The following is a 26,051-nucleotide window of genomic DNA, read 5'->3' on the forward strand; positions in this document are numbered from 1 at the left end:
CTAAAAAAATTAACAACTTTGTAATATTATTTTCATAATTTTTTTAATTTGTTCAAATCATGATTCAAATAAGCTCCATATCTTGTAATTGGTTGTTATCACTTTAATAATTTACATGTTCCCCAGACTATCTGGTTTTTATTCATTGTATCTTATTTGGTGGTGAAAACAGATAGTTTGTTCTACAGATTTTTCTTTGGAGTATGTTTTGCTGTTTGTATTCCTATGGTGTCATTTAACATGTTCTTCTGTCCCCTGTGTCTCCCATAAATTCACAGGTAAGTCTAGAGCTGTGCAGTCCAATGCAGTAGTCCTTAGCCACACGTGGCTACTTAAATTTAAAATAATTAAAATTCAATAAATTTTAAAAATTCATTTCCTTAGTCACATGTCTCCTTTCAAGTTCTCAATACCCACATGTGGCCAGTGGCTACTACGTTGGACTGCACAGATATAAAACATTTCTGTCATCAGAGAAAGTTCTATTGGACATTGCTGCTCTTGTTCATAATCAGATTAGTTTTTTTCAAAGCTACTTCATAGGCAATGGTATGGTATTTCTATCAAGAAGCACATAAAATCTTGTCTTTTTTTCATCATGTTAGTAGCCAATGGTGATCATTGCCTAGACCCAGAAATTTGGGATGACAAAATTCCAGTTTTATCACTCTTTTTACCTATTACCTGGAATAACTCTATAAAAAGAAGCTTCTTCCCCTCATGTACTCTTTGACTGTCCTGAGCTAGTTTGTATAGGAAAGACAAGGTAACTATCTAATCCTTTCCCCTTATTTACCAGTTCTCAAAATAATAAGTTGGCTCCCTAACATTTTCTAAAAGTGGCCAATGAGGCGTTTTATTCTGAGAACCATTATGAACCTATGGGTCTAAACATATTTGATATGTTTGAATCAATTGGTGTTCTTAACTACAGTTAATAGCCTTGTGTAAATATTTTTTCATATTTTTGCTGCTGTATTTTTGGAATTAAATCTTAGAAGTAAGACTCCTGAGTCTAACGGTAAATGCACATGTAATTTCCTGGCATAAGGCTACTCACTAGTTATTTGCTGTCTCTTCACCCACAGTAAATCCAATTATAAGTTTAAAATAAGTAATAGTTTTGTGGTAAATGCTTTAATGCCACTCTCCTCTTCAATCTCACATTGAGAATCACACAATTTTTTTTAACACCTTTATTGGAGTATAATTGCGTTACCATGGTGTGTTAGTTTCTGCTTTATAACAAAGTGAATCAGCTATACATATACATATATCCCCATATCTCTTCCCTCTTGCATCTGCCTCCCTTCCACCCTCCCTATCTCACCCCTCTAGGTGGTCACAAAGCACTGAGCTGATCTCCCTGTGCCATGCAGCTGCTTCCCACTAGCTATCTGTTTTGCATTTGGTAGTGTATATATGTCCGTGCCACTCTCTCACTTTTTCCCAGCTTACCCTTCCCCCTCCCCGTGTCCTCAAGTCCATTCTCTAGTAGGTCTGCACCTAGAGTCTGGCATACAGAGTGAAGTAAGTCAGAAAGAGAAAAACAAATACCGTATGCTAACTCATATATATGGAATCTAAAAAAAAAAAAAATGGTCATGAAGAACCTAGGGGCAGGACGGGAATAAAGAGAATCACACAATTTTCAAAATGATTGAGGTGGCTGGATTCTGATACAAGGGTGGCTTAAACACTCATTAGTAATTGGGGTGATTAGTCATTGGAGCCTGGAGGGATGTCCCACCATCATATTCAAGTTTTCAATAAAACGATTTAAAATTTTTACAGAGCCAGAAAAAAAAAAAACTTTAAATGGGATACAGAAGTTATCTGACCCAAACCTCTCATCTCACACCTGGGGAAACCAAGGCTCAGCAACGGCCTGATTTTCCCAAGTCGTCCCTACAACTGGTTTCTGAGTTGGGACTTCCATTCCCTGAAAATCAGAGGCACTTTTGGTTTTCCAACAGACTCTCTTCTGCACAGGATTCAATCTTTCCTTTAAGAGCAGCTATTTATTCCTAGTCAGGTGAAGTGGCCCATGACCAAGACAAAAGGAATGAGTAGCCCCCGCAGAGCCATCTTTCTTCTCTTTTCCAGCCAAACCTGCCACTCTCAGTTTCATCACCGCCAGCCCTGGATCCCTGTGAACCAGCCACCAGATGCCCCTCAGCACGGCAGAAGAGCCAGCCAGCCCTGGCCGTCACCGCCCCTACCTTCCCCCCAGGAAAGAGGAAGCCATCCCTGCTCCTAGAGAGACAGACATGATGACAACTAAAAAGGAGGCATTTGCCTACCAATGCCTAGAGCTCCTTCCTCCCAGATTGTGAAAGGAATGGTTGGTCTTACTTAGCTGTCAGGTCAGGGCTCAGCAAATCTAGCCAGTGATGAAATGAAAGATGTAAGGAGGTTGCTGGCAGCTGCCCCCAAGATCCCTTAATCCGCTGCACATTTCTCTGCCTGGGACAAAGCATCCAAGGGGGCTGGACCCTCCCACTGGTGCTCTGCTGGCCTGGGATCAACACATGGAGATAAAAGTTTTCTCTCCAAAAATACACCAAAGGTCCCTAGAGAGTAAAGCCCCATAACCTGAAACCTTGTATTCTGGAGTTGTCAGATGCATGAACCCTGAATCAAAGCTCCCAACAACCCGCTGTAATCAGCCCACTCTCTTCCTACTTACTGAGATTCACACCTAAGCCCCAACGTCCACCTATGGCTGCCTGAATGCCATCCTGCTGAATTATCTCCAGAGAACACCGGTCACTCTTTGGTGTAGCAGAGACCAGTGACTTAACCTGGATTCCCAGATCCCTCAGAGTCTGTGAAGGTAGTGATATTTACAGAGTTTTCAAAACATTATAGTTTAGGGACTTCCTGGTGGCACAGTGGTTAAGAATCCACCTGTCAATGTAGGGAACACAGGTTCGAGCCCTGGTTTGGGAAGATCCCACATGCCGCAGAGCAACGAAGCCCGTGCGCAACAACTACTGAGCCTGCGCTCTAGAGCCTGCGAGCCACAACTACTGAGCCCATGTGCCACAATTACTGAAGCCCACACACCTAGAGACTGTGCTCTGCAACAAAAGAAGCCACCGCAATGAGAAGCCCGCACACCGCAACAAAGAGTAGCCCCTGCTTGCCGCAACTAGAGAAAGCCCACACGCAGCAACAAAGACCCAACACAGCCAAAAAAAAAAAAAAATTATAGTTTATATTTCTCTTCATATCTAAAAACAAAAAATTAAGCGTAAAAAAAAATCGAGCATGTGTGTTGGGGAAGGGGAGTTGAACACCTAAAATATTGGCCATGGGAGAAAGCAGGGTGTTCTCTCACCTGCCTGCAAGGCAGAGGCTCAGAGCACTTCCTTCTGGGCATCCGTTTCATTGTGGATACAGAGAGGGGTTTTAGGAGCAAGCGGACCTGGGTTATAATCCAGCCTTCGTCATGAACACTGGCCACGTGAACTTTAATAAAATAATCACTGCAGACCCATTTTTCATCTCTAAAGTTGGGAACATCCCACCCACTTCACAGAGCAGAGGTGAGAATCAAATGAGATAAAGTAGATGAAGCACAAAAGAGAGCCCCAGGCACAGAGTACGAGCTGGTTTCCTTCTACCATGACCTTCTCCCTTTATGAATGAAGAGGCATTGTGGCATAGAAAGACATAGTCAGAAACTCTCTTCACAATCAACAGGCACATGGCCATAGGTCATTCAACCTCTCTGAGCCTGAGTTTTCTTATCCAAGAAAGAAAGTTTTTCTTGCAAGGTTGCTGTGAGGATTAGGGATCATGTACCTTGAAGCATGTGCTCAACAGAAGGTAGCTCTTACTGGTTTTCATGGTTTTTCCCCCCATCCCACCACGTGATTTCAGCTGAGAAGCACCATATTCCATGCGTGGGAGAATCTGAGACGGCATGGGAAGGGTAAAAGACGAGCATGCTATGTGCCGTGCATTCTCAAGGGGGTGGTGATGTCATACCCAAGGGGGTGAAAATCACTTCTTGGAGGAAGTAAAAATTGGTTCTGCAAGGGGGTGGAGGGATCTTAGATATCAAAGTGGTTTGTGGCTTCTCAAAGGGCCATGGTACATCAACAGATATATGGTGTATCTGTGGTATTAAAATTTCACGATGGGGAGCAAGGGGTTGGTAATTAGGGGGGATAAGTGTCAAAAATCTCCTTAGGAGGTAATAATGAAAAAAAGGGGGGGTTGAGAAACACCACTGTATAGAGATGAGAAGCATCTGAGAAGAAAAGAAAATGGCTGAGTGAAAAGGCAATACTCTACCTGTGGATTAGAAGGAAGGCTGGGGGTGGGGGAAGTGGTGAAAATAGGCCAAGTTCAATGCCACCTGCCATAAACCTATAAAAGATTTTTTGGTACGGAGAGGTTTTTGTTGCCACTATTGTCTTTATTGGGTTTGTTTGTGTTTTTTTAAGAAAAAAAAAAAGAAGAGCCAATATATATTGAACACTTCTGTGCTAGGAATTGTGCCTGGCGATATATATCACTCCAACATGATCGTGAAAAGTAGATTTCAGTTCAACCGATGAGAAAACTGAGGTTGTTTGAAGATAAGCAAAACACTTAATGGGAAAGCCCCTGTTCTTTCTAGAATGGCCATCCTTTCAAATTGCTCTGGACAGTGCCTAATTACCCCTGGTGTCAGCAGGGTCACTATTAAAGAGCACTCCTTTTCACTCTCATAAGTGTCTGGGTTTGGATAATAAATTAAACAACCACCCTACGTTAGTGTCGCTCTGTCCAATCCTCCAGGGATTTCCACAGGGAGGGTCTAGAATCAGAACAATCCTGGATGGCCTCTTGCAGGAGCATCTTCACGAGAGGAGGCAAAGGAGTTCCCGGAGGAGAGGAGGAGGAACGATGAAAAGAAAGTGGCAGAGACGTATGAGAAGAGTCCCACGTTGAGGAACTGCAACATGCCTGACTTCTGGAACCTTCCTGAATAACACCTTGATGCGCACGTGGACCTTTTGGAGCTCAGAGAAATGCAAAAGTGCAGATGCGATCGCAGCAGAAGGGTGAGGCCGCAGTTGCAGCTTCTGGGGGATCGCACACCTGGCAGGCTTAGCACACCCACGAGGAGGCGGACGAGAGGAACCCCAAGAAGCCCCAGCCAGGGCCTCGTCACCATGGAGCCACGCCCTTCCCCGGGGTCCCTGCAGCCTGGGACCGGATACCAACAGGGTTTGGAGTCTTGGCTCCAGATGGCAGGCAGCCTGCAAGCACTCGCTTCCGGGCGGCGGATGAAAGCCCTGCCGCCGGCGCCCCCCCCCCCCCCATCCCGCCTGGGCATCATCTTCAGACCCTCGCAGGGCCCAGCAAATTGACATCTGCAGGTTCAAGCAGGAAGTCGAAGCTGCGGGAGACTTTCTATTTGTGCCTGCGTCTGAATAATTTAACACTCCCTCCAAAATAGACTGTCATTAGAATTTGTCAATTCCTGTGCAGACAGCCTCAAAAAAAAAGAGAGAGAGAAAGGAAGAAAAAGTCCCCACATATGTTGCCTCAGAGTAGTGGAACAAGGGGCTGGAGGTTCCGTGTTGTTCTTTTTTTCTAGAGTCAAAGCCCCTTGCTCACAGGTACATCTGAGCCCACAGGAAATGCTGTCCTTCCGTGTCTCCTTGGCCCTAAACCCAAGTCTTATTACCAGATGGAGGAGAAAAGCCAAGTTCCTACAGATTCACAGGCGTCCGTTTCCACCTCCACCACTTATTTTGTGTGGGGCTATATTCAGGTCACTTTTATGACCCTCAGTTTCTCCATCTGCAAAGTGTGAATAATTACATGGCCTCCCTCTTAGGGTTTATATAGCATTAAACGAGCTAATGGGGGTAACGTGCCTCTTTCAAGGTCTGGCGCACAACACATGCCCGAGAGTCCTTAGTCTGCTGTTCTTTATTAGGCACTGACCTTAAGGGAAACGGTGCTAGTTCCCACGAGGTCCCACAGACAGGCACAACTGCCAGCCCTGCATAATCCCACTTTCTTCCCATTGCTTAGCCTGCCAATGCTCATGGGAAAACAAACAAACAGATCAAAACAAAACCTATATGTGTATATACAGATATACCTGTACATATATATACATACGGAATACACACATATGTACACACATGTACACACATGTACACATATGTACACGCACATGTACACACATATGTGTACACACACCCACACACCCACGTGCTCATCAGCTCAGCCTCCAGTCCGGATGCTCAAATCAACTGACGCCCAGTCCTGTTTGTCAGGGTTTCTCGAGCCCCTGGTTAGTGCCTAGTTATCCTCAATGAGGGCTGTTGCAAACCTTCTGTAAATCCCACCCCGCTTCCAAAACCTTCCCTCTTACTTCCTGACCCCACCGCATTCACTGAATACTGACTGTAGCCTTCTCTCAGAATGTCTCCATCCGCCTCCCCTCCCCGTTTCTCCGCCTCCACAGCCTCACTGCTCATCTCAAAGGCTAATCTCCCCACTGTGCTCAGCCCCACCCCCTCCCACTGGCTCCCAGACTTGGCTCCATCCACCTCCTCCTCCCTTTGCATCTTCGAGGTCTTTCTCCTCACACTTCGTTTTTATCCTGTAAAAGTGCTCAAGCTTCGCACATTCTAAAACACACTTGTCTCTACTCTCTTTCCCACTAACACAGTCTACATTTTCTCCTTCCTTCCACCACCACCATCTTGAGGAATGTCTGCATTCGCTGGCCTGTGTCCCCTCGCATACTCGTGTCTTCATTCCTGGGGCTGCACCTCTGTTCTCACCACTGTGCTGGCAGCCTGTCCTCCAGACTCACTCATTCTGTCCTAATTACCATTCAGGTGCCTCTTCTGGGTCCCCACCCTCCTGGACCTCCCCCTTGGTCAGACCTCTCCTACTTCGGGGTCCATGACACCAGCTCTCTCCTGGCTCTCTCCTTCCTCCCTGAAGGCTGCTTCGCTCTCTCATTTCCTCCGTTTCTCTCTCTCTCTCATTCCGTGTTCCTTATCCTCCACCTCCTTTTTAAATGGGAATGTTCCCCAAGGTTCTCTGCACAGCACTTTTCTGCTTCTACTCTATCTCCCTGGAAGACTGCAGCCACTTCTCCCACATCACATTTCGGCCCTAGTCAAGCACACAACCTGACCCTGACCTTGCCCCTGATTTGCAATCAGCTCGTGAGCCTGACCACCCAGACGTCCACCAGCCTCTGAAATGCCTAACACAGAATTCAGGATTCCTCAGACACACCTCCCACCCTCCCTCCCAGTTGCCCTAATCTAGGGACCCCAGCGCTGACTGCTCCCTCTTTCCTCAGCCCCACTTCCCATAAGCCCTAGCCCTGCAGTCTCAGCAGTCTGCCATCTCCAGTCCCTCCTTTCCCCTCCCCCACCACCGTCCAGGTTCAAGCACTGACATCCCCCACCTGCCCGCACAGCAACCGCCCACGTGGCCTCCGGCCCGCAGTCCCTCATCTCCCCAAGCCCCCCACCCCCCCTACCGTGGAGCCTCTCCTTGAACAGCTGTTGATATGCACTCCCTTTGCTGAGCCCTCCAAGTCCCAGTCACTGAGCTGAGCATTCTCCCCATGTCATCCCAATGCACTCTCCCAAGATCCCTGTGTGGGTACCATTCCTGCCTCCACTGTACAGATGACGAAGCAGAGGCTGAGGGGCGCACAATTAGCTAACAGTCTAACCAGGGAAGGGACCTAAAACCACACAGTCTTACAGCCTCCAACCACAGACCAGATCAGACCAAAAGGATCCCCTCCAAAGAAGCCTTGGGTAGCTCCCTAGTGCCTCCCAATTACCCCACCACCATGGTCCCCAAAGCCCCCTCAGCAGCCGTGTAGCCGTCACACTAGATGCTCCACGGGGTACTCCATTTGGTTTCTGTCCACCTCACGGCCACATCTGTGCCCTCAGACCACATTCCAGTTCTGGGCTTTTCCTAAACTTTGGCTTCACCATCTCACTTGGTTCAGCCACAGTGCTCCCTCCTCCCCGCCGTGACAACTCCTGCAGACAATTGATTTCTCCTTCTTTGGCACAGCCAGCACTTTACTTATACCTTTGCCACAGCCTTCATTTCCATTGACCTTATGTGATGGTCATGTGCATGCTCATTTTCCCGTGGTCTTGAGGGCAGATACCCTCAACGTACTCATTTCTGTACATGGCACATACCTAACCCAGGGCATGTTCAATATTTGTCGAAATGACTTGACTCCAAGGATCTCACATATACACTGTCACCGTGATTATTTTACCCGTTTGTAAAGCAGCAGGACAAGAAACTTGTGCAAGGCAACATCGGGATCTCATACTCAATGAAGTGGAAGATGGGGGGTGGGTTCCAGACCCTAGCTCGCTACCTGGTCCACTCACTTGTTCTGGGTCCGTGCAGAAAACTCACTGCTTGCAAGCTGCCGAGTTAATTTTCAAGGAAAGAACAGAACAGCTTTCGCATTCTGACACCTCCTCCTGCTCTCCCATCCCACCTTCTCGAGAACCGGGCTCTGAGGATGACTCACTGGTGGGCGAGGGTGAAAACAGCTCCCAGGAGGGGAACGGCAAGCTCTGCTAGACACAGAACAGGCTGGTGACAACATTTGTCCCCAGAGGGTGGAGATGCAGTTTCTCCACAGTCTCAGGTTTGATTTGAGCCCTTGGGGTAAACCTAAGAAAGATAAGAGCATTCGCAAGTGCATTCACCTCCGTCAATCTGTGGAATATGCTCGAATACCTGGGGGATGTTTTTCTGTGCAGAGAGCACCAAATTGTCATTCATTCTTCACTCCCTCCACTCAAGTCTCCTCACAGCCCATAAAATGCAAGTCACTTTAATGCCTCTAATGAGAAAAAGAAAAAGAAAGCTCAAAGAAGTACTCCTGAATCTGCTTGGCTTGGCAGAGTTAACATAGAAATCCTGGACTGTATAGTACAGGGAACTATATTCAATATCCTGGGATAAACCATGATGGAAAAGAATATAAAAAAAGAAGGTATATATATATATATATATATATATATATATATATATATGTGTATAACTGAGTCATTTTGTTGTACAGCAGAAATTAACACAACATTGTAAATCAACTATACTTCAGTCAATCAATCAATAAAAAGAAATCCTGGTGACGCCCTGGGACTGTTTCTGCACCCCAATATGCAGGGATTAAAACCTGAACTCTGCCTACAAAGGCATCATGCAGAGCCTGGCAGGACTGTTAGAGCAAATGTCTCGCTCTTCCTTCCCCTCAACCCACCCCACCTCCCCACTGGCATCTCGGCTCCCGACACACAAACACCCTTCTGGGCTGTCCCTGGGTCTATTCTGTACCTGTTATACCTCTGGAGTATTTCTTTTCTTTCTTGTTCAAAAGGTTATTTGTTCCACAGAAAGAGCTTTTCTTTTCCAAAATCAGAACAGCGTGGACAATCTGCTTTCTAAACACCTACTGAGCCTTTCTGCCAGAGGATGCTGCTGGACAGTGCCACCAGCATGACAGTTTGGAGCACAGAATGCCTTCCTGGCAGCCTCAAACAGAGGGTGCAGCCAAATGAGCTTGCTCTGGATCCGCCACACAAAGGGCACAGCTGATCTCTTTCCAGCCTGGCCTCTGCCCATTAATTAGAACATCCCAGAAATGCTTAAATTCACCTCCCATTCTCCCCACCCCGTCTCGTCCACACTCTTCTTTCTTCTCTAATGATAAAGCTAAGCACCCAGGGGAAGGAAGGGTAGAGAACATCTCACGAGCATCTGCCATGCGCTCAGCTCAGAGCTGGAAGCTTGACATTCATTCAGTCCTTACAAGGACCCTCCAAGGTGGTTACAGTTATTGTTTCATTGTAGAGAAGGAGGGACTGAGGCAGGTTCAGAGAGGTTAAGCAACCTGCCCAACATCACACAGCTAGTGTTTGACAAAGTTTAGCAGTTGAGTCCAAGTCTTTCGATTCCAAAGCCCATGCTATGTGGCCTACAGGACAAAGGACCAGACTGAACTGCTCCACTGTAAACTCCTTGAGAACAAGAACCACACTTTAAATATCTCTATATTCCCCACAACACCCACCAAAGAAAAGGCACTCAGTGTGTGATGAAAGAATACAAGCATGAACAATATAACAAAATAAGAGATTTTCCTTCTTCCTCCTTGAGGTGGTCTGTACCCTGATTTGTTAAGTTTTACAATAAAACCAAATGCAGAGAGACCCCAGCAACCAAGGAATGTTAGCTTTTAAAACAGACAGAGCAATCCCTGGCACACCACATGAAGAGCTACACCCGTATGCTTTAATTTCTACCTTTCCGCCACCTGGTTAGGAAACTATATTCCTTCTTTTGGTTCTCCATTTATTTATCTTAATGGAAATAAGTCTTGGTGTCCCTGTCTGTTACGTGGATTGGAAAGGAAGCATGGTGCAATGACAAGGACCAGGCTGCTGGCCAGAATAGGTTCCAATCCCAGAAAACTACTCAGCCTCTGCGATCTTCAGTTTCCTGAACTTTCACATGGGGTATTACACCATCCTCCTTGCCTCACCAGGTAGGGAGGACCAACTTCAAAAATTAAGCGTGTCATAGCACAGGGAGATCAGCTCGGTGCTTTGTGACCACCTAGAGGGGTGGGATAGGGAGGGTGGGAGGGAGGGAGATGCAAGAGGGAAGAGATATGGGAACATATGTATATGTATAACTGATTCACTTTGTTATAAAGCAGAAACCAACACACCATTGTAAAGCAATTATACTCCAATAAAGATGTTTAAAAAAAAAAAAATTAAGCGTGTACAGCCAGTGTTGAGGCTGGGTGTCACTGAAGTGGACAACTGACTGTCATCCAAGAGTTTTCCCAAAAAGGTGTTCTTATCTCAGTAAGTATAACTGTAGGAGGCAGAAGAATGGCCTCCCAAACATGTCCATGTCCTAATCCCTGGAACCTGGGGATATGCTACTTGACATGGCAAAAGGAGCTTGCAGGTGTGATTAAGTAAAGGATCTTGACATGGGGAGGCTATACTGGGTTAACTGAGTCGACCCATTGTAATCACAAGGGTCCTCATAGAAAAGAAGAACGCAGAGAGAAATCTGAAAATGGGAAGCTGATGGATTTGAAGATGGAGAAAAGGCCACAAGCCTGGGAATGCAGCTGGCCTCTAGAAACAGGAAAAGACAAAGGATCAGGTTCTCTCCTTGAGCCTCCAGAAGGAACACAGCCCTGCCAGCACCTTGACTTTAGCTCAGGGAGACCCATTTCAAACTCCTACCTCCAGAACTGTAAGATAATACATTGTGTTATTTTCAGCCACTAACTATGTGGCAATTTGTTACAGCAGCAACAGGAAACAAACATAATATCCCAGCCCCAGGTCTGGCTGACACCCTAAATCAGGTTTCATCAGTCCTGCAACACAAGTCTCTCTCCCATTCCCCAAGGATTCCAGAGAGCAAACAGAGTGCTTGACTTATCTGCACGGAGAAATCTACCTGTAAGTCCTCATCTTGGCACGGCCAGCACCTCCTATCCCACATTAGGCAGACCAGCATGGGAGGCCTGTCTGTATTTGGGAGGATGTTGAGAAGCACAGAATTGGAGCAAGCAGAGGCAGCTGAGTTACCCTGCTCCCGGTCTCCAGCTCAAAGCCTGCTGCACGCGTGCCCACAGTAGGTACAGCCTTGCCAATCACTGGGTCTGTTGGCTAGAACGTCCCCTTTCCTGGGCAGTATTTGGAAGGCACTACCAACATTGCCTTCTGAGAAGCTCCTTTTTCTGGGCCTACTTCGCTGACCAACACCTCTTAAGAGTGTTAGATGTGTTCTTTCTTTCGAATTGCGACTATTAAATAAGTAATGCATTTGAAGCACTTAGAACACAGCAAGCGCTCAACAAATTTCAATTATTATCACTATTCTTATCATTATTGTTAATAGATTCAATCCAGTTAAGTTCAAGTACAGTGGGGTTGGGGGTCTTTTCTCTCTTCAATGTGACTTCATTTTCTCACTCTGCTCTTTATCCCCTGGTGTTTAATTTTCAAGTTCTCAAGGGAAGCCTCACCCCTTGTGCTGACTGCACAGGGGTAATTATACAAAGATCAGCTGGGATCGCTGTTGGATGATCTGTAAGATCCTTTTCAATAAATGAGAAAATGTATGTGAAGCCGCGAGTACAGTGCCTGGCACAGAATGGAAACTCAACAGTGTTTGTATTCTCACTTATTAATTCTGTGTTGTAGGTTGAACTGTGTTGCCTCAGAATTCATATGTTGAACCTCCAGTGCCTCAGAATGTCAACATTCTGTATTTGGAGACGGGGCCTTTAAAGAGGTGATTACGTTAAAATGAGGCCTTCGGGGTGGACCCTGACCCAATCTGACCAGTGTCCTTATAAGAAGAGGAGATTAGGACATACAGAGAGACACCAGAGATACAGAGGAAAACCGTGTGGGGAGGCATCAACAGGGCAGCCGTCTGCAAACCAAGGAGAGAGCCCTCAGAGGAAATGAAACTGCTAGCACCTTGATCTAGACTTCCAGCCTCCAGAACTGGGAGAAAATTTGCTGTTGTTTATGCTGCCCAGTCTGTGTTATTTTGTTATAGCAGCTCTGGCAAACTGATACACTCCCCTTTTAAGAACAAATAACTTCCATATCTCTGGACAGCAGGAAGCTGTAGTATGACTTAAAAGAAGTCCCTGATCCCTATATGAGCCTGGAAATCTCTGTTTTGTGAGGCAAGGATGCATATTTTCCCAGCAGGACTTGGCTGCCGTGCCTGGCACTCAGGAGAGGGCTTCTCACTTCCTGAGGAAGGAGATGTCATTAGTTGCACAGACACCGCCCCCCCCCCCAGCCCCCGCAAGAGCCCTGCACGGAGAGGAGAGTCATGCTTCGTAATCTTGCAGAGGAAACACCGCTGGCACCTCGGATACAGAAAACTGTAAAATTGCAAATGACAGATCCATGACTCCCCTGAGGGAATAAATAGTGAGAACAGATGGGCCCCAAGGCTGGGAGATTTCATTTAAATCTTAATAACATTTTGATAGTTTAATGGATGTGGTGAGAAAAGAATAGCAAACCAGTACCAAACACAGTTTGCCCACCCTGATGTTAACCCAGGAGGATCTCCTCATGAGGAGAGGTATAACAGGGCTACAGGGACAAACTATTTCCTGTGGGGTTTAAAGCATCCTCTCTGAACTGGCAAAGCTTGTGATGGGGGTGATATCCAGAGCAACACAATGCACCCCATTTTCCCTATGCACCTCTTCAGGGCACCTCCCTGAGCAACAGTCCTCCGCATGGTCCTGGGTGACTTCCAGGTAAAGGAGTAACCTCGGAACAGGCAGGGGACACAGACCACGTGTGCTCAGAGCTCAGGAGGGTCTCGCCTGGAGATGGCTTGTCTAGCGAATCCAGCCTGTTCCCAATTCATCTCTCCCTGCTCATCTCTGGAGACTGCCAGTGAAGACATGCCCAATATAGAGAAAAGAACACTGGACGAGGAGTCCGAAGGCCTGGGTGACAACTCTACCACACACCAACCATGAGACATTGGATGAATGACTCAGCCTCTCTGTAAAGTGGGAATAATACTTCCTACCTTGCAGGAATTTTTGATAAAGTGCAAACGAGGTCTAGTCTTTGGAAACAGTAGGCAAATAACTGGCACTCAACACATGCAAATCCCCCCATTTGTGTCTCACAAATAGCACAATGTGCACAGACGCCCATGAGTGGTTACTGCATGGGTCTTGGCTTTCTAGGTTACTCCTGGATAAACAAATGCGGGCTCTATGGTTTGATGGCCCACCCACACCATCTCTTCCTCAGGCTCTTATTTAAATAGGTGTCTTGGAAAGTACAGGACTGAGAACAGACGAAAGGTTGGGGAAGATGAGCCCAGACACAAAGTGTCTTAACTGGGACGTCCAGTTCTGTTAAATCACTCAGAGAGACAAAACAAGGCAACTGAAAGCAGCAGAAAGGGAGCCAGAACTGGGGGTGCCAGCTCTGCAGCAAGTGTGGCAGCAAAGAGCAAGCAGGGGACTGGTGCCCAAATGGCTCACAAGGCATAAGGATGGAGCAGAACCAACCCATCAGAAGAAAGCTGAGCAGTTAAAGATGATTCAGATGAGGAAATCAACCTCAGGCACCCCTGCTTTCTCAACTGAGTTCTCAGGGAGGATGTCTGGGGACCCCACGTGTGAGTATCATGACTTAAGCCCTGATAGAGGGGAGGGAGGGCATCTTTGATGAACACCTACTCTGAATCAGGCTCTGTGCTCATCTTACCTGCATCCGCAACACGACTGGTCTTATATCTATGAAATATATTTATAGTACCTGACATAATGGGGGTTTAAGCAAATGGGGCTGTTTAGCACATATTGGGAATACAGTCTTTTGTAGTCAGACTCCTGGACAAGCGTTACTTTTAAAGATATTAATATAAATAGATGCTTTCTTGAGGTGGGTGGAGAAGGAGAGGGAGGGGCAGAGAGGAACAAATCCCCTGATTGTGATGAGGCCCGGGGTGTTTCAAGAGAGCTGATGTTCTGATCTCATCTGTTTTCATTTTTAAGCCAACTCTCTTCCCTTCTAGCTAGTGGGTGATCTGTCTGGCTTGCCCAGCTGTTGAGTCCACCTTCAGAAAGAAAGTTTTAGAAATTAAAAGGTAAAAATTATGAGAGAATACGAGAGATGTGAAAGACAAAGAAATGAGCGAATTCCCTGGCGGTCCAGTGATTAGGACTCCACGCTTTCACTGCCGAGGGCGCAGGTACAATCCCTGGTCGAGGAACTAAGATCCCACAAGCCTTGCAGCACGGCCAAAAAAAAAAGAAACGAGATTCCACCCAAGAATTAGGGGTGACTTTAGAAGGAAAATAAAAACGACAGAAACAGAAATAATAATTGAAGGTTTACTCTGTCACTGGGTCACAACCCTTGCCTGCACATCAGGATCACTGGGCAGTTTCTTTAAAAAATTCAATTTCCCAGCCCCATCCCTAGAATCTGGCTTAAGTAATCTCAGGAGAGTTAGGAAATTGGTTGGGTTTTGTTTTTTGGTTTTTGTTTTTTTAAATAAACTCCTCAGCTGATTCTGATATACAGCCAGGATTGAGAACCATAGCACTGGATAAAAATTTACCCAACATGAAGAAAATCTTGACTCTTCAAACCAATAGTGTTTACTAAATTCCAAGCAAAGTTAGCCCCATCCTGACACTTTTTTAATTTCAAAGAGGAAATGTTAAAATAAGTTATTAACCTAAGAACAAACATTAGTTGTTAGACTATTTCCCTGCCACTTTAAACTATAGGAGATAATTTGTAGGAATCTTAAGGGAGGTTATATATTGTAGAGGTTAACAGTTCAGTCTCCAGAATCAGAAAAGTCTTGACTAGGTTTCTCTGCCTTTACTACCTGAATCATCTTGGGTAAGTTGGGAAGGTTAAATGAGATACTGCATTTAAAGTAAACAAAGCCTAGCACATAACCCTCAGTAAGGGTTAGTTTTTATTACTTTATTTTTCTATTACTTTATTACTATTTTCATAGTTTCATTGTTTTAAAATGCAAAGCTTTATAGAGAGACTGAAAATAAACGTTGAATAAAGAAATATACCATGTTCTGTAATGCCAATTCTCACCAAATTAATTTGTAATGTAGCTACATAAATACAAATGTAATTTGTAATGGAATTAAACTGTAATTCTTATCCAAACTCCAAATGGATTTTTTTAACTTGGTGTGATGAGAAAAACAATATTTGTTTTTCCGAGTTGCTGCCCAGGCATTTTATGGTATGATAACCTTGCTCACACCCAGAGTCTGGACATTTAGAAAAGGATTGAGTTTAAGATTCCCTCCATAAGTTCCTGCTTTGCTCCAGGGTACCTTTTAAAATAACCACTTAGAGTTAAGCCCATGAAAAATTAGTGACCTCCATCCCATCCACTTTATAAGCAATAGGTGCTTACTACATTGCTCTCTGTTTCCTGCTGGATCAGGACCTGGGACAAAGGACTGCCCTTCTCCCCACCCCCACTGTGCCCCCTCGGTCCTTTGTGCAGGTGTATTGAAACTGTGCCTTCAATCAAAATGAACCCTTAAGTTCCCCTTCCCAAAAGTGGGAGCTCAGATTCTGAGGGAGTCACCTGCCGACCCTGGGTGTGTGGCTGGTGCCCCCTCATTCAGCAGGTCATAATTGGCATATTCTTAACTCAATACACCAGCTCTGGCTTCTCAACACATCTGGCAACATGATTCAGTAACTCATCTGGAAGAATAAATGGGTGAAAATATCCAAGGAACATTTTAAAAGTAAGAATGAAGAGGGATTTGTACCTCCAGACATTAAAACAGAATATAAAACTATAATAATTACATTAGTTTGAGGCAGAGAGATCAAATAGAACAAAATATACAGGTGGCTTTTCAACTCACTGGGGAAAGAGGGAGTGCTCATTAAGTGGTACTGAAGGAACTGATTAACAACAGTTAAAACAGACTAAAATAGAGATAGATCCCTACCTCACACCATATGTCATAATAAAGTGAAAATGATTAATAGATCACATGTAAAATTAAAATAATAAAAACAGTCAAAATTTACAGATGAATACTTTTCTGATTTTCGGGTAAGGAAGGACTTCTTAAGCATGAAAAGAAATTTTAACTGAAAATATTGGCAATATATGAAAATTAGGTTGCTACTTGGTAAGAAGACCATATAAGTGCAAAATTAAAGGCAAATAGATTGGGGAAATGATTACAGTAATTATGAGAGTCACTGATTTAATAACCTCCATATACACAGAGCTTTTACTGACAAATATGGAAAACACTAACACTCAATTTTAAATGGACAAAGGACATGGAAAGACAATGCTTAGAAGAGGAAATACAATTAGTCAATAAGCAAAAGTGCTCAATCACATTAGCAATCAAATACAAGAAAAGTAAAATATTTTCTCAACTAACAGATTGACAATGTTTGATTTTTTTAATAATAATACTGCAAGCAAGGATACATTGAGGGGCATTCATACATTGCTAGCTGTAAGGTAAATTAGCACAGACTTTCTGGAAGGTAACTTGGCAGCATGAATAAAGACCTTTATCTTTTAAAAGTTTTATCATTTTCCAAATCTTATTCAATAACAAGTACTACTTTTCAAATCAGAAAAAAAATTAGTAAGCATAAGGAAACCAACCACCTGATGACAAACTTGAATAATCACTAATTTCACCAATAGATTTGGGTAATTTCAAATTTCCTTGCTAACACAAGTTTTGGAATAAGTCACATTATGTGTATTACTGTATATGTTTATAACAACCAGAGCCAGAAGTGGGATTTGTCATTTGCTAAATTCAGGCAGCTCACCAAGCAGCCCAGACTTAAACATGAGAACAAATGAATTGCTCACCATAGCTTTGTACTCACGTCTCAAATGACTGACTACCTTAGGTACATCTTACCTTCTTTCCACATCCACTTTAGCCATTGAATCTCTCCCTGAGATTAAGAAAATATTTATGATGAAAAAGATAGCTCTTACCACTGGGAAACTCTTGCTCCCCTAGAAATCCCAACCCTTTGCTCCTTGCAAAGATATGCTCTGTACCAGCATTTTATTTCAGACCCCACCTTATCCTAAAAAAATGGAGCATCTTGGCTGAGCATCCCGCAGAGGATTCCATCTGCTGCTGGCCAGACAGAAGCTGGGGATTAGGAGTAAACACTGGGAGCTCCAAGCGGATCAGCCAGTGTGCCCCTGCCCCTCCCCTAATCTTTATGCTTCCTCCCGTGGAGCCTTCTGTACCTTCCAAAGCCCTCAATGAATGGGCTAGAAAAAGATTCTTTTCTTCCCTTGGTACTTTACTGCCATGCATGTTTCCCTGCTAGCATGGGCTACTCCATTAAGCCTCCTGCCTGCCAAAATATCTAGACTCAAAGTAGGCACCAGGCTCTATGTCTTCATTGCCTCAAACTCCAGAGGACATGTCAAGCCCTCCAAGTCCAATCCACTCCATCAGTACCACAGGGGAGTGGAATGTCTGCTGGTACAAAATGCCGCATGTCCCCTCCTTGCAAGCATCCCCAGTCTCCACAAGGGAGTCTCTCAGGGTCCCTTCACTTGACTTCATGGGGAGCAAAAAGTCTTTCACCTCAAGCAAGTACTTCCTACAGGCCAAGATACCAAAGATTATGCCTTCCTTTCAATCTCTATAATTATATAGACCTGGGGGCTTAGAGTTGAGGGTTCCATGGCCAGTTTTGATACCTCTTGGAAAGTCACAAGGGACCCCAGTTATTTGTGGCTCAGTTTAAAAGGCAGAGTACCTAAGACTTCTTATTTTCAGATTTGTACTCTAAATGCCTATTCTGGGACAATAGAATATTCCCACTAAACATCCTGTTACATAGTTATCTTGCTTTGATACCTCAATTAGTCCCAGTTCTCCTCCCCCACATAATATAATTATAATCCACATTCTTAGCCATGTAATGTTGCAGTGTTTTCCACTGTGAGAGGCATGTACTTCCCCACCTCACTGATGTAGGGTTTGGCCATGTGGTTTGCTTTGGCCAATGAAATGTTAGCAACAGGATATGCACAGAGGCTTTCAATGTGCTTTTACAGTTTGGCATCTCTCATGTCCTCCTATCATTTGCCATGAGAAGGACATGTCCCTAGCAGCTGCTAGTAGCATATAAGTAGCTGGATGAGAGACACACGGAGCAGACCTGCACCTGAGCTGCAATGTGAAGGAGAGCCCCTCCAGCTGACTGGCAAACTCACGAGTGAGATAAATAATGTTTGTTGTGTGAGCCACTGAGATATTTGGGGATATTTGTTATGCAGCTTTATTATTCTCACACAGTAATAGCTGACTAATATTCTTGCTATCTGCCCAACATTATGCTAAGCACTGTAGTACCTCATTTAATTTCTTTCTTTTCACAACTGTATGAGATAGAGCACTATTAATATTATCTTTATTCTATAGACAAGGAAATTGAGGCACAGAGCATTTAAGCACAATTAGTAAGTGAAGGAGATAAGCTTCAAATCCAGTCATATGACCACCATGGAACATAAAACAGAAAGAGAGAAAGGTGTGTAGCTCTGTGCTCTCCAAGGTCTGTACTCTGGGGCTGACCTTGGACTCAGAGCCACAAGGCCCTCAACACAAGACTGACCAGATCCCAAGAGTTGAGGCAACTTTTCTAGCTTTGTCAGTGCATACAGAGAGAATGAGATGGGCTTCCCTTCCAGAACGCATGACCTGTCCCTGAACTTTGAGGAGGGGAAGTCCCACGGGGAATTCCAAGCAAGGAACAATCCTGCCTTTGTGAAGAGCAGCCATCCAATGTCCTGCACGGGACTGCACAGCACATCTCATTCTCTGCTTGTTTTTTGATTCTCTCTAAGCAGATATCTCCGGCTCTTTTCTTTTAAAAATGATTACACAATTGCCAGCTGCTGGGATTATACAAATAACCTGATAATAGCAAAGCAATATGCTGTCCAGTGTTCAAACAGTGCCACACAACAACAAAGCAGCCTGGGGTGCCACTTCTCATTCACAGCCTGCAAACAGAAGCAGCACAAGTGAAAGCCACCCACTCTCTCTGTTTCAGGGGAACAGAGTAGCAGGATGTTTGGTCCCAAGATGGATTTTTTTTCTCTTCAACTTCCAAGATGTTCTGCGCACAGGGAGAATGCAAAGTCACGTCCTTTGGCAGAATAACTCGTCAATATAATTCAATGATGCACTCCCTTCTTTAACCAAAGTTAGTACCCCTGATGGGCAGCAACAGGGCTTACAGGTCTTCAAGTTACAGACAAGTCAGTGATTCAGAGGACAAGGATCACATCTTCCTTGCCTACCACTAACCCCAATGCCTAGCACGGTGGGCAGTCAATCAATATTTGTTGAATAGATAGATGTAAAAGGGATTTCAGGGGTGGAGGGGAATCCATCTTTGAATTTTGCATATTTTAATTCTTAAAAAGCAAGAATAGGGCAAGCAAGGACAGGGTTAAGAAAATCAGAACCCCTTAGAAAAGAAGGAATGTTGAAGGCACAGCCAGACTTTAGTCTTTGACACTCACCGACAAAGCTAATACTTTATCATCTTTATTTCAGCAAAAGTCAGCTCAGTGTTTGTGGCAGACACCTGGGGTTCCCTGCCCAGCAACCACGTCTCCTTCTTTTGGTAACAAGTCCTCAATTTCCCTTTGAAGAACTCCCCATTCCTCACTCCATGTGGAACTCATCGGGTGGCCTCCAGGACAGGGAGGTGACCCCAGCTGGGCCAGGCAGATTTCCTTCATCCTTGAATGGGAATCTTGATCTGGGCACCCAAACCCAGAAAATGGTGGGGAACTCAGCCCCTTGGGAGGGTTTCCAAATAGTCCATCTATTTGCAAGGGAGCAGGCTGGACTTTCCAAAAACAGACTGCAGATTTCCCCAGAACACAACATGGAATTTACATCAGTACTCCAGCACTGCATTCCATCGTTTTGCTCTTTCAGCTAAGCTCCTTCTTCTGAATCCTTATTAAACACTAGCACAGAGCAGAGGAGAGAACTCCAAGCTGGAAATAGGGGCTCTGATCATAAATCTGCCATGGGAAATAATAAGTTACCTCCCCTGTTGGGCCTCAGTCTCTCCCTCCATCGTATTAAGGGGCTGGGATTAAATAAACACAAAGGAGCCTTGTGGGCTGGGTCAATAAAAATTGACCCTTGGAAGCCCTGGTTCTTGGCAACACAAAACTCACATTGTCAGGGACAGTGAGGCTTGGAGTTTAAAGCAGTTAATCCCCTGGCTGGATGACTCGGACAAAGAGGATTAACCCTCAGATGAGAGAGTCATCATCCAAATATAGAGCAATCCCAAGCACACACATTAGAAAGGGGAAGCACCCCCGCCTTCTCTTGCAAATTCCTGTTCTCTAGCCCTGTTGGTGAGCTGTCCGATTATCACTCCAGCATCCCAAGGCCAAGGTGTTAGACCCTCTCCATGTTCCTCTACCACGCTTCTCAGTTCTCCAATCCTGGGTTACAGCATTTCTCCTTTAAAATACACAGGTTTGTTAAAGGTGCTCCAAGTTTGTTAAATAACTAACCACTGAGCACGCAGTGTGCCAGGGACTCTTAAAAGCCAGAGCTACGTAGGAGCTCCTTCTACGAAGGAGCTTAGCTGAAAGAGCAAAGCCAGGTAGACAAGATGATACAGTCCCAGCTCTCAGGGAGTTTTTCAGTCCAGAGGGAAAACACCTATTGAGTGCCACATACCCTGCGAAGCACTAGACAACCATCATCTCCTCAATAAATGCCCCTCAATAACCCTTGAAAATAGATCTTACTATGACCATTTTACAGATGAGGAAACTGAGGCTCTGAGAAGTTAAACTACTTGCCCAAGGTTATAGAAGCTATAAGTATCAGACAGAGCTGCTTGGTTTTAAAATGCAATGGGACATAGAATGTGGAACACCAAGAGTGAACCCTAAGGTAAACTACAGACTTTGGGTGATTATGATGTGTCAATGTAGGTTTATCAATGGTAACAAATGTACCACTCTGGTGGGGATACTGATAATGAAGGAAGCTATGCATGTTTTAGGGGCTGAGGGATGGGAAATCTCTGTATCTTCCTCTCAATTTTGCTGTCAACCTAAAACTGCTCTAAAAATAAAATCTGTTTTAAAATGATAGCATCATTTGTAAATGAAAACAATCCTATTTACAATTGCATCAAAAAGAGTAAGTACCCAGGAATAAGTTTAACCAAGGAGGTGAAAGACTTGTATACTGAAAACCACAAGACATTAATGAAAGAAACTGAAGAAAACATAAATATATGGAAAGATATGCTGTGCTCATGGATTAGAAAAATCAATATTAAAATGTCTATACTACCCAAACCCATCTGCAGCTTCAATGCAATCCTTATCAAAATTCCAATGGCATTTTTCAAAGAAATAGAACAAATAATCCTAAAATTTGTATGGAACCACAAAAAAAACAACAACAACAGCAACTCGAATAGCCAAAGTAATCTTGAGAGAGAAGAACAAAGCTGGAGGCACCACCTCCGTGATTTCAAACTGTACTACAAATCTACAGTAACCAAAACAGTATGGTATTGTCATAAAAACAGACACATAGATCAATGGAACAGAATAGAGAGCCCCAAAATAAACCCACGCATATATGGTCAATTAATTTACAACAAAGGAGCTGAGGATATATGGTGCAGAAAGGATGGTCTCTTCAATAAATGATGGTGGGAAAACTGGACAGCCACATGCAAAAGAATGAAACTCTGACACTATCTTACACCAGACACAAAAATTAACTCAAAATGGATTAAAGATTTGAATGTAAGACCTGAAACCATAAAATTCCTAGAAGAAAATATAGGGGATGAGATCCTTGACATAGGTCTTGGCAATGATTTTTTTAATCTGACACCAAAAACAAAGGCAACAAAAGCAAAAATAAAGTGGGACTACATCAAAATAAAAAGCTTCTGTACAGCATGGGAAACTATCAACAAAATGAAAAGGCAATCTACCAAATGGGAGAAAATATTTGCCAATCATATATCTGACAAGGGACTAATATCCAAAATATACAAAGAACTCATACAACTCATTATCAAAAAAACCAAACAATCTAATTTTTAAATGGGCAGAAGATCTGAATATACATTTTTCCAAAGAAGACATACAGATGACCAATAGGCACATGAAAAGATTCCCAATGTTACTACTTATCAGGGAAATGCAAGCCCAAACCACAATGAGATATCACCTCATACCTGTTAGAATGGCTATTATCAAAAAGACAGGAAATAACAAGTGTTGGTGAGGATGTGGAGAAAAGGGAACCCTTGTGCACTGTTGGTGGGAATGTAAATTGGTGCAGCCACTATGGAAAACATGTTGGAGGTTCCTCAAAAAATTAAAAATAGTACTACCATATGATCCAGCAGTTCTACTTCTAGGTATTTATTTGAAGAAAATGAAAACACTAACTCAAAAAGATATATGCACCCCTATGTTCATTGCAGCATTATTTACAATAGTCAAGATACGAAACAACCTAAGTGTCCATCAAGAGATGAATGGATAAAGGAGATGTGGTACACATATACAATGGAATATTATTCAGCCATTAAAAAAGAATGAAATCTTGCCATTTGCAACAAAATGGATGGATCTTGAGAGCATTATGCTAAGTGAAGTAAGTCAGACAAAGAAAGGAAAATACTGTATGCTCTCTCTTACATGTGGAGTCTAATAAATAAATGGCCAGTGAAAGTCTGACTACGTCCCACACCAAGCCCTTTGGGTATCTACACTATAGCATCAGGGGCCAAAAGACCAAATTCACCTGTTAGTTACTTCGAAGTTTCAGTGGATGGTCAAATCTACAAACTAGGATACACATAACCAACTTACCTGGAGAAGTCAGCCTCATCAGAGGCATGTATGCTACGTTATGTGGTGGTCAGGCACATGCCACCAAAGGTAGAACTTATGTTCTGGAAGATTTCCTCACTTGCCCAGCACTGTTCTCAGCACATAAGATGCTAGATCATACTGCATAATACAAAGAAATCCAACACTCTTAATTATTTATGTAATTTATGTGGCAAGAACTTCCCAGGTTTTCAGGATAAAAAATTATTATTTTTTAATGATATGGGATGCTACAAGATACCCCCATCATTTTGTAGAATTCAGAAACAATGTGGCAAGAAAGGGAAAATTTTGAACTTCAGTCTTTTCAGAGTGCATACGCTCCTGGAATAGTCATCAGAGGAAACACTGGCTGTTTAATCCCCTACACTTTTCTGCATCAAAGAAGCTCCTAGTTGTTTATCCATTCTATATATAAAAGCTTACATCTGCTAACCCCCATCTCCCACTCCACTCCTTCCCCAAACCCCTCCCCTTTGGCAACCACCAGTCTGTTCTCCATGTCCGTGATTCTGTTTGTTTCATAGATAGGTTCATTTGTGTCATATTTTAGATTCCATATATGTGACATCATATGGTATTTGTCTTTCTCTTTCTGACTTACTTCACTTAGTATGATAATCTCTAGTTGCATCCATGTTGCTGCAAATGGCATTATTTCATTATTTTTTATGGCTGAGTAGTATTCCATTGTATATATATACCACATCTTCTTTATCCATTCATCTGTCAATGGACATTTAGGTTGTTTCCACATCTTGGCTATTGTGAATACTGCTGCTATGAACATAGGGGTGCATGTATCTTTTTGAATCATAGTTTTGTCTGGATATATGCCCAGGAGTGGGATTGCTGGATCATGTGGTAATTCTAACTATCTAGAATTATTGGACTCTTTAAATATTGTGCAGTATAACTATTTTAACTATTAAAAATAAATTTAAATATTAAGATAAATGTTAACAAATAGGAATACAATACTTTTTAAATATTTATTTATTTATTTGGTTGTACCAGGTCTTAGTTGTGGCAGGTGGGCTCCTTAGTTGTGGCATGCAAACTCTTAGTTGTGGCATGCAAACTCTTAGTTGTGGCACGTATGTGGGATCTAGTTCCCTGAAACAGGGATCCAACCAGGGTCCCCTGCATTGGGAGTGCGGAGTCTTAACCACTGCACCACCAGGGAAGTCCCAATACATTTTAAAAAAAAGAAAAGAAGCTCCTAAGAAACAGACAACCCAACAGTCAGCCCAGAGGTACCTTTTTAATATTTATGTTATCGAGAAACACTCTTCTTGATCCTCCACAATGTGTTCCCATAAGCTTATGAGAAATTGCTAATTAAAATTTCATGCTCTGTATTGATGAAGGTGGACTAACCACTGTAACAAACTCTAAAATGTCAGTAGTTTAACATAGAGCTTGCTTCTCACACGTGAGACAGCGCCAAACAGGGCCAGCCAGCAGATGGGAAAAGAGCCTGGAGGAGGCACATGGAGGTTCACCGGCCAGGCCTGGAAGTGATACCCATCATACCCATTCTCATCACATCAGCAGATCTGTCACAGGGCCATACCTACTTGCAAAAGAGGCTGGGAGATGGAGTCTGAGTGCCTATGAAGAGTAGGAAGCAGGTTTGATAAAGAGCTTGCCAGCGTCGGCCACTGGCTGCAAAACCACGTACAGTTGTTACTCAGTATCTGCAGGGGATTGGTTCCAGGACCCCCATGGATACCAAAATCCAAGGATGCTGATATAAAATGTGTAGTATTTGCATATAACTTACACACATCCTCCTGTATACTTGATATTGTCTCTAGATTACTTTTAATACCTAATACTAAGTAAATGCTATGTAAATAGTTGTAAACTTGATGTAAATGCTGTGTAAATAGTTACCGGTGTGCAACAAGCTCAAGTTTTGCTTTTTGGAACTTTCTGGAATTTTTTTTCCAAGTGTTTTCGATCCATGGTTGAATCCATGGATGCAGCACCAGCAGATCCAAAGAGCCGACAGTACTTAATATGGTTATTTCTAAATAAAGAACATAATTCAAAATGCTTACATAGATGGTGAGATTATAGGTGGATTCTCCTTTTCTTTTCTCAATTTTCAGGATTATCTGCAATGTGGTTATAATATATCCAAATGGTGGTGAGAATAGGAAAGGGAGGAAATCCCCTAATTAGTAACTCCCGAAACAGTTATGGATGGACCCACGTTATCCAGGCAACTGCCTGAGAAGTAGTGGCAACACTGCTTCCCTGGTCCCCTTGCAGCTCTCCTCTACTCCAAATACGGAAAACAGAACTTTCTGCTCTGTTTGTTCTGGGCAGCTATGGTCTAGGACTTCTTTATATTTACTAAATATTTTCCACACTCTCTTGGGTCTTTGTGTACCTTAAAGCATCTCCGAGACATCAATCAGAATTTCCACAGGTGTTGTTTATCTAACTGGATGGATGTCTGTGATGGAAGCTATATCAGACTTCCGATCCAC

The 26,051-nt window shown here is 43.7% G+C and overlaps 1 protein-coding gene across 6 annotated transcripts in view; it reads right to left on the reverse strand.

Annotated features, from left to right (window-relative positions):
• The window catches only part of SV2B (synaptic vesicle glycoprotein 2B), a 250,581-nt gene that overhangs the window by 158,198 nt on the left and 66,332 nt on the right, over window positions 1–26,051 (reverse strand). Inside the window, exon 1 of one of the 6 annotated variants that reach the window (XM_082449086.1) lies at window positions 17,605–17,891. The exons of the other annotated variants lie outside the window; for them this stretch is intronic. The gene's annotated coding sequence lies outside the window, so the exon portion shown is untranslated. Of the gene's footprint in view, window positions 1–17,604; window positions 17,892–26,051 lie in introns of those variants that run through there. 6 annotated transcript variants of the gene reach the window in all.

Source organism: Balaenoptera physalus (genome assembly GCF_965194825.1).
Source record: "Balaenoptera physalus genome assembly, chromosome: 2".
Lineage (NCBI taxonomy): Eukaryota > Metazoa > Chordata > Mammalia > Artiodactyla > Balaenopteridae > Balaenoptera > Balaenoptera physalus.